This window comes from Gaeumannomyces tritici (assembly GCF_000145635.1).
Source record: "Gaeumannomyces tritici R3-111a-1 unplaced genomic scaffold supercont2.8, whole genome shotgun sequence".
In the NCBI taxonomy this organism is placed as follows: Eukaryota; Fungi; Ascomycota; class Sordariomycetes; order Magnaporthales; family Magnaporthaceae; genus Gaeumannomyces; species Gaeumannomyces tritici.
In genome coordinates this window covers 970220-980466 of record NW_008804552.1, presented here as the reverse complement: position 1 = coordinate 980466, position 10247 = coordinate 970220, and the positions used below count along the sequence as shown (strand labels likewise).

Below are 10247 nucleotides of genomic sequence, written 5' to 3'. Positions count from 1 at the left end.
TTTATCCTTTAAAAACAATAACAAATTATTAGCGGTTTATTTGCCGCTACCCGTTTTTATTATAACAATTTTTTTTATTTTGCTTTTTAAAAACGATAACGATAACAAATTGCTAACGGTTTGCCCGCCGTTACCCGCTTTTAAAAATAACAACGAAAAAAAAAGTTACCCTTTTTCCGGTACATTTACCAATCCTTTTCGGGAAAAAAAGGGATGGCCGGAAATTTATATTAAATAAAGGACATTATTTTAAAAAATTGGTTAAAATAACCCCCCGTTACAAGCAAAAAATTTCGGCGCGCCGCTAAATATACGGTATTATTTTAATCGTTTTTATTTTTGGCAATAACCGCAAGCTATATAGCACATACAATTTTATAATATTTTTGGATATAAACCTTTTTAGCGGCATGCCAAATCGTATATTTCGGGTCGTTAAAAAAAAAGCCGTACTTTCGCCCGGTCCTTTTAAACCAAAAAACGAAAAAAATAATAGCAAAGCTAAGTACTAACCGATAAAATAACAATAGCGCGCCGTTAATACGCTAAAGCAACGAAAAGGGCAAGCTAAAACTAACGTTAAAATTTTATAAAAAAAAAACAAAAGCGGAACGCAAAAACGCTAGCAAAACGCTTATTTAGCGCTGGTTTTAAAGGCCATTTATGCAATAAAAGCGCCGTTCGGCAGCGTTAGCGGCTTCAAAATTACGCATAAAATGGGTGCATATGCGCGCAGCACGTGCGCAAATGTCCGCCAACAAAATGTATACGTTTTTGGCGACGCCGGCAAAATTTAAAAGGACCGGCGTTCCGTTATCGATACGAAAAAAGCCTTTGTAAACGGCGGCTAAGCATTTAAAATTGCAAAGGTTTTTTTTTATGTAAAAAAACGGTTACAAACCGGAACGTTAACAATACGCCGGCAAATTTTAATTAATAAAACGCACTTTATTACAATTATCCTTTCGATTTTAATATTAATAACATCGAACGTTTGGATAAAATTGCGACCCGTTACCGTTGCGCTAAAGTTTTGGACCCGGGCTTACGCAATAAAAATTTTAAATAAAATGCACCAAGCCCGAAATGTTATTTTTATGCTAATTAATTAGCGTACAAAGCGTTAAAAAGCAAGTAATAGCGCGAAACGGATAATACGTTACCGTACCGGCGCGGATTTTGCGGGCGTTTATATTATTAATTAATATAACGGAAAAAAGCGAAAAAAAAACGAAATAACGATAAAAATACAAAACAACGATAGCGTTAAACCGGCGGATTAAAAAATCGTAATAATAAAAATGGTAATAATAGTTAAAAAAAAAATTAAGCGAACGTAACGCGAAACGGGGAAAAAATTAAAAAAATGGCGAAAAAACGTTAACGCAACGCGGGGATTTCGCTTTAAAAAAGCGGTAAGCAAAGCATTGCAAGCCCGTACGCAAAAAAAAAATAAAAAAGCGTTTTAAACAAACAAAGCTATGCACGCAACGCCATACCGGCGCAAAGCATTACGTTAACGTAATTAAAACAATTGCGATTTTGTAGTAAGGTATTGTTACGGTACGCGTCGGGGCACTTGGGAAGGAACTTAAGGCCGCACTTTTAGCGCGCTAACGTTACGCTTACAAAACCGCGACAAAACGCCAAGGACGCCCTGCCCAAATAGCTTCCTTTTCGTGCAACAACAAAGCCTTTTTTATAACAATAAGGTGTGAGCCGTGGCACAACTAAAGCGTTAATTTGCAAAATTTTTAAACGTAAACCGAGCGTTAACCAAAAAGGAAGTACAAATTAAACCGTAATTAATTTGTTGTGGTTAAAACCAACGGTTTGGCATATGCGTACGCGGCAATGCTAAATTAAGCTAATTACAAAACGTTCCGTTGGGGTAAGCTTGCTATGCAAAAGCAAAAAAAAGGTTTGCACCCGGTACGTTCGAAAGCCGTAATCGAGCAATTTTAAAAAGGCAAAAAAGCTTAAAATAAGGTTAAAATTTAACGGTACTTTTAAAACGTTAATTTGTTAAACGAAAACGGCATTTTTTACGAAATTACATTAGTTAAAAACGATTTTAAACGCTTTATTAATTGGTTTAGTAATAATTACTTAATTACGTACCGAAAGTACACCCGGTTGCAAACGTACAACCAAAAATGGGCTAAAAGGTTGCAAAATAGCATTAAAAAAAACCATAACAATTTTATGCCCAATTACCAAAAGCATTTATAATTGTTTTGGGGGAAATGCTTTGTTACAAATTATGCAATATATTTGGTTTAAAAGTTCCGAAATAATTTTTTTTTTTGTTAACAAACCAACGAGCTAATTATTAAATTTAAATTGGCATAGCAATTACTTAAATAATCCATTACCAAAAGGTACGGAAAATTGGCAATATTTCAATCCAACCTTTAATAACCCATGCTTTGCATTGCTAAAATCCTGGAATAGCAAAAATGCAAAAAATTAAATTGCTAAATTTATATTATGCAAAAAGCTAAAGTATGGCAAATAAAATACAAGCTTTTATATATATTAATACGGTACAACAAAAACGTAAAAAGCTTGTACAAACTTTTTAATAACCTTAACAAACCAAAATATATAAAGGTACGCAAAAAATGGAAAATAAGCCCATTTAAGCTTTAAACGAAGCATTTCGAAATAAAAAATTAAAAAATCCATTTGTACCAAAGCTACAAAAAAAATAATTATTTGCAACAAAAACTTTAGCAACAACGATTAGCCTAAATAAGCAACATTTTTATATACGGGTGCGATAAAGCTTTTATTGCTTAAAAACCTTAATTAATTGCAATGCCTAAAGCAATTACATATTGTTACAAACAATGTTACGATACGGTATTTTTATACGCAAAAAAAACAAGCCATACCTTTTCGAAATTATAAAAAGGAAATTTATTAAATATAATAATAAATGGATTAATATTAAAACCAATTACTTTAATTTCCAATACCGAAGCAAACTTTTTAAATAACGCTAAACGCGTTAAAAATACGGGACGAAAATGTGGTTTTCGAAATCCCGTAGCTACGAAAGCATAATTTAAAAATTAATTAAAAAAAATAACCTTTAATAAAAGCTTTTATTAACAATTAAAAACGCTTAACAATTACGGGCTGCAAGCAATGTAAAAATAAAGCCGAAAAAGGGTATTTTAACGGGGATAAAGCAAAATAGCAACTTTTAAACCTTATTACAAAAAACCACAACAACGCTTTACGATAGCTTTAAATAAAAGCTATAACAATTAGCCAACGTATTTCCGGAATACCATAAATATTGGAAGTTATTTTAAAAAAACCTAAAAACGGTACTTCCAAAACACGGGCCGTTTAATTACGAAATTAAATTTAAACCAAATGCGCAATTTAAGTACCAAAAACTGTACCAATTTAACCCTAAGCAACAAAAAGGGTTAAAAAAATAGCTACAAAAAAACTTGAAAAAAAGGGTAATTAAACTTTTAACATTTCCAATGGAATACGAAATCCTATTGTTACAAAGTAAACAGTATATACTGTTATAAGGAAGCCTTAAGCATAAATATTAAATGCTTAAAGCATCGGAAAAGCGGTCCCCCTGCCTGGAAGCGTATAACGCTTCTAGGCGTTAGGAGGGAAGCTTAGTAAGCAAGGAAGACAGGGAGTTACGTGTATATAAAGGGCAGAGGCCCTTACGGGACCCTGCACTTTAAATCCTTTCCTCCTTAAAGCATATCAACCGGAATAGCCTCACACCGTGCCTATCCCTTCTGCTTGCAACACTTATTTATGCCCAAAAAAACCGGAAAAAACAAATGTGCATTAATTACCAACCATTAAACAAAGCTACAATAAAGGATCGATATTTTTTGCTTTTTATCGATAAATTACGCGATAAATTCGGCAAAGCTAAATATTTTACGGCTTTAAACTTCCGAAAAGCATACAAATTGTTTTAAATTAAAAAAAACAAAAATGGATAATTGCTTTCCGAATGCGGTTTGGCGTATACGAATTGTTAATTATAACTTTTAAATTAACTAACGCGCTAGCTACGTTCCAGCAAATAATTAATTACGTATTCCGAAAGCATTTCGACATTTTCGTTTTAGCGTATTTAAATAATATTTTAATATATTTAAAAACGTTAAAAAAGCACAAGCAACATATATATTAAATATTGCAAAAGCTACAAAACGCAAAGCTTTTAATTAACCCGGATAAATGCGTATGGTATACCCGGGAAATGGTTTTTTTCGGGTTTGTTATTACGCTAAAAAAAGTTAAGATAAACCCAGCCAAAATACAAAAAATGGCCGATTGGCTAGCGTTTACCAACGTACAAAAGGTACAAGCGTTTTAAGGTTTTTTAACTTTTATTAACGGTTTATACAAAGGTTTAATGGCAACGCTACGCCATTTACAAACTTTACCAAAAACGATACCCAATTCCATTAAAGGGTTCGAAAATAAATTGCTTTCGAACAGTTTAAAAGCGTTATTTTACGGAAATTAATATTGGTTATCCCAAACTTTAATAAACCATTCGAAATTAAAATTAACGCGTTAAATTACGCGATCGAAAAATAATTAAATTAACGAAATAAAAAAAAAAGCTGCATTTTTGCGCGTTTTTTTCGCAAAAATTCAAAAAACTTAAATTAAATTACCAAATCCATAATAAAAAGCTTTTTGCTATTATTAAAGCTTTGGAAAAATAAAAGGTATATTTATGTAAAGCAAACCACCAAATTACGATATATACCAATTACAAAAACCTAGCACATTTTATTATAAACCAAAACTTTAACAAGCGTTAAATCCGTTAAAGCCAGTATTTTTAAAATTACGATTTCCAAATTTTGTACCAAAAAAAATCGGAAAACGGGAAAGCAAATGCTTTAAGCAAAAAAAGTAATTACAAAATCGCTATTCCAAAAAGAATTAAAACGTTTTTGGCCCAAAAGCCAAAAAAAAGCGTTGGTTTTAATTTAACAAGCAATAGCTTTAACAACCAAAAAGCAAAATTAAACCTTAAAAAAGATTTTGGAAATTTACGGGCTATTAGCCTATGGTTATCCAAAAATTACCAAAATATAAAAAAAGCTCCGGCAACATTACGGGTTTACCAAAATTCGGGCAACAATGTTAAAAACAATAAAAAATTGCTAAATATGCGTTAAAAACAAGCCCAGCAAGCATTTCCTTTACAAATTGTTTTAACCATTACTAACGCTAAAAAGGGCATAGCAAAAAATTATTATAAATTTTATCGTTAAATTGTTTAAATTTAAAAAGCTTTTAACAAAAATACAATATAATAATATATTAATAGTAATAAACAAGCTTACAAAATATGCTTTATACTTACTTTACAAAAAACGTAACAACGCGCTTACTTTAACATACGCTTTTTTTCGGCACGTAATAACGAATTACGAAATGCCGCAAAAATTAATTGCAAACCAAAATAAGCTATTTACAAACAAGTTTTGGAAAACGCTTACGGCGCTTTTCGAAGCAAAATACGCTTTGTTAATAGCGTACCACCCCCAAACGGATGGACAAACGGAACAAACCAACAAAACGATAAAGCAATACCTATATTATTATATTATTTACAAACAAAATAATTGGGTTTAATTGTTACCAATTGCTTAATTTGCTTACAATAATTCCGTGCATAAAAGCATAAAAAAAACACCGTTTTACGCTAATTATAAATATACCTTTACGGCGTACAACGAGCTTAAAGCCGGATTTAAAGCTTTAGCAACGGAAATTTAAATAACGAAATTTACCAAATTGCACCAAAACTTTTAAAACAAATTGGAAAACTTGCGTTACCAAATAATAAAGCAAATTAACAAAAAAAGGATCGAAAAACCAACTTTTAAAAAAAGGGATAACGCTTACCTTTTGCGCGTTAATATTAAAATAAAAAAGCCAAGCGATAAATTGGATAGGAAAAAATGGGAACCTTTTCGGGTTATTCGTATTATTTTTCCAGTTAATTATAAATTCCAATTATTACCAATTATGCGCATTTATTCGGTTTTTTACGTTTTTTTGCTAAAGTTAACGCTTTCGGGCTTTAAAAGCACTAAATTAATGGAAATTAACCCTAACCAAAAGTAGGAAGTTAAGGCTATCCTTAACGAGCGAACGCGTTACCGCAAAAAGCAATACCTTGTTAAATGGGAAAGCTAAGGGGATAAGCACAATACGTAAAAAAACACAACAAACCTTAGGAATTGCTAAAAAGCTTTGCAAAAGTATTATTTAAAAAAAAGTTAGCAATAGCTTTAAAGCTTGTAAAAAGCCCCAAATTCGGAGGAATTTGTAAAGTAAAGGAAAGAAAATCCCATAGCATATTTAAAGGATAAGCTAGCAAATTTAAGCAAAAAAAGCAAAACCTTCCTCGCTAACCAAAGGTTAAGCGAAAAAAATTTAAAATCGTACCAAAAATTAAACCCAGGTCCTCCCGTTACAAAAACAAGTGCGTTACCATTGCGCTATACAATTTGTGGAAATTGTTAAAAAAATTACAACTTACCGGATTAAAAAAGCGCAAGCAATTTAAAATCGATACCAAACCCTGGGCCTTCGGAATTAGCAAAAAAAAAAGAAAAAAACCCCTTTCGTTAACCAAAAGTCGAGCGAAAACAATTTAAGGTTGCACCGGGAGTTAAACCCAGGATTTCCCGCTACAAAAGCAAGCGCGCTACCATTGCGCTACACAACCGGAAAAAGTTGTTAAAAAAACCACAACTTATTAAATTGAAAAAAGGCTAGCGGGTTAAAGTTAAAATTAACCCTTAACGCTGCCCAATTAAAAAATAAAGGAAGGAAATTGGGTTAAAGCAAAAAAAAAGGCTAATTGCCGCTCCAGCAATAGCTTGCGCTTTTTTTTCCCGCTTTACCCGCTCCAGCTTTTTAACGCTGTTAATTTTTCGGCAAACAGCACGCATTATTTTTTCGAACCACAAGTTTTTTTAAATGCGCAAACGTTGGACCCGATCGCTTTTAGCACGCATTAACTTTTCGGCTTAACGGCAAAATCGCTTTGCAACAGCAAGCTTAGCGTTTAACTTAAAGTGCTGCTTAGCAATTTTGCGCAATTAGTTAAAAAAAAACCTTTAAAACGTTGCACCAAATACGTTCCAAACGAACGCATTTAGCATAACGAAAAAAGTTTTTCAAAAATATTTAATAAAAAAAAAACCAAAAGCTTTATAAATAAAGCAAAAAGGCATTAAAATTGAAAAATTAAAAACGGCAAATAACAAAGCGTACCGTTGGATAATTTTCCGAACCGGACGTTTTTAAATTTGCCCAATCATTTTGTTAAAAAAAAGGAACGGTTAAACAATAAAAAAAAAAGTACTTACGATTAACAAAAAGGCAAAGAAAATAGTAATACGTGGCCAAAAGGGCTTAGCCATTAAAAAAAAAACTTAATGTTACGACCAATAACCACTTTCGCCCAAAAAGGAAGGGTAGCACGGTACGGAAACCCCATAAAAGGTAAAGGGTTACGTAATTACCTGGGATTAATGGATTAAAAAAGCAAATAAAGTAAGTTACTAATTTAAAAAAAGCTTAAAAAAGCTTACAAAATCGGCCTTATAAGCCAATTAATTTACGATTCCAAAAAAGTAAGCATTAAGGTATAAAAAGGAAGGGTTTTTTATTGTTTTAGGTAGTTTTTAACTGGGGCTTCGGCATTAATTAAACTTTAGTTAGCTTTCAAGTAACCTTTGGAACAAGCATTCAAACCGCACCCAAATTACTTTGTAAATCCCTTTAATTTGTTAAATTACGTGCTACTGTTCGGTATTCCTTTAGTGCTTTACTTTAAGAGCAGAGGCTTAATTGTAACATTTGCAACGGAAAGCAATTTTTTATTCGTTTTTTTATTAAATCCGTATTTTGTAATAAGCGTTTTTTAAATCCAATTTAATAAAGTACCAATTTTTAAATACCTGGTTAAATATTTCGTAAATTAACGGAAATGCTAACCGGTTTTTTTGGTAATTTTGTTAAAACCTTAATAATTAATACAAAAACAAAGCTTTCCGTCCTTTTTTAAAACGAATAAAATCCCGGCGCCGGCGGAATTGGTTAAATGCCGGATCCAACATTTTGTTATAATTTCGTTAAAATACCCCCAAAAAGTTTTTAATTCCTTTTTAAATAAAAAATAAATGCTTTTGTAAAGCGGCATCGTTTTTTTCCCCAATTTAATTGCGTAATTTTAACTTATATGTTTTAACAAAGGGTTTAATTTATAAAGCTACGCATATTTTGCAACTATTTTTTTAACCCATTCCAAAAAAGCTTTTAACTTTTTCCCGGGGTTTTCCGGGGTTTCCAAACGTGCAATCGTTAGCACGGTTATTGCTTGTCCCAATTAAACCAATTTTTTAGCTATTTTTAACGAAATTATTTTAACCTTTTTAATAATTACCGGAAACTTTTACTTTATATTTCCAAACCGGATTTTAATGTTTTTTTGCTAAAATTAAAGCATATTTAACGTAATGTTGTACCCGGCCCAAAATATAATTATATATATATATATATTTATACTTTATTTTATTTATAAAAAAGACCTTAGTGCTATTGCTAAATGTTGCGTAAAGGAAACCCTTGGGTTTGGCCTAAAAAGGAAAACTTTGCGCTTACGAACCGGTGCCGGGTCGGTGTTAAACCGCCGGTTCCATTTATTGTAATTCGCTCGATTGTTAATAAATGCTCCGGCAAAAAAGCGTTTTCGTGCCCCCGGCCAAAAGGGTGTAATGGTAAAGTAAAAGTAAAGGTTAATATATGGAAAAATTATAAGGAAAACGTATAAAAAATGTAGCTTTAAAAAAGCGCTATTGCTTTGGGGTAATTCCGGCAATCGCCGTTAGTGGGCAAAAGCTTGGCCAGCCGGGTAATTATTGCGTAAAGCTAGCGTTTCGCGCTTTCCGGCCCCGCGTTATACTTTCGGGTACGGTTTGTATCCGGTATAGTATAGCTTGTTTTTTGTTGTTATTTTTTTTTATATAATTGGGTATTGGTGGTTGTTTTTGTCGACGTTTTCGTACGTATTTTTGTTAGCCCGGTGCTTGGTCGCTTTTGTTAAAGTAGCAATGCTTTTTATATTTATTATTTGGGTGTTTATGGCTTTGTTAAAAGTAAGTAATTGTATTTGGAAAGTAATTGTGCTTTTTTTTGCTGGCGTAATAGTTTCGGGCGGGTTTGGAAAGGTTGCTTTTTCGCCGGTGCTTTCCTTTTGCCCTGCTTGTTTTTTTCCTTTTTTCCTTTCTTTTTTTCTTTTTTCCTTTTTTTCCTTTTTTACCTTTTTTTTTAACTTTTTTCTTTTTTTGGTATAATGCTTCCTTTTTTTAACCGTTATTTTTTTATTGCATTGCTTCCGGTTAATTTTTATTGTTCCAATTTTTTTTAGCGCGCTTTTTATTTCCGGCGCTTAATTACACTTTCCTTTTTTTCGCTTCCGGCCATTTCCAATTTTATTTTTAATTTTAATTGGTTGCAATGTTAGCTAACGGCTTTTTTTAAAAAAAAAGCACGGTTAAAGCCAATTTTGCCAAACGCGTTAGCCGCGGCGGTAACGGCGCTTGTAATGGTAATTGGGCGGCAATTGCTGCTTTTCCTTTTTCCAATCCCGTTGCTTTTAACGCTTTTTTATTTAGCCCGTTTCCCGTACTTTTTCGGTAAAAGTACCCGATAATAATAACGGCTTTTTTAGCGCCAGCAACGATAACGGCGGCAACGCGCGGGTTAACGCTAATTATATAATTCGTTTTTTTTTATTTTTTCGCCGCCAAATTGTTTTCGTTTTTTTGTTTTAATTTAATTTTTTCGTTTAGCAATACAAATTTATAACCCGCAAAGTAATAAATGCTTTAACGGAAATCCCCGAAAGCATTTTGCTTTATTATTAAATAACGTAAATGCTTTTTTTATTTTTTTCCCGTTTGCGCTTCGGTTAATTATTTAATTTTGCGCGTAATATTTGCGTAAATTACATTAATTGCTTACTTAATGGTTTGGGTAAAAAGCAAAGCGGGAAAAAGCAATTTAGCAAAATTACGGTTTGTTATTTTAAAATTGGTTTGTTTTTTTATGGTTCCGGGTAATTTTTTGTTTGCTAATTTATTGGTTTTTCCAAATACAAACGGCATTATTTTTGTTTATTTTTATGCTAATTAAAATATTCGGTATAATAC

At 32.2% G+C, this 10247-nt stretch overlaps 1 non-coding gene across 1 annotated transcript; it reads right to left on the bottom strand.

Moving 5' to 3' along the window:
- Positions 1-6682: 6682 nt before the first annotated feature.
- Positions 6683-6754, bottom strand: GGTG_20249. The gene has a single exon. It is a non-coding gene; the product is annotated as a tRNA-Gln (tRNA).
- Between the last annotated feature and the right edge of the window lie 3493 nt (positions 6755-10247).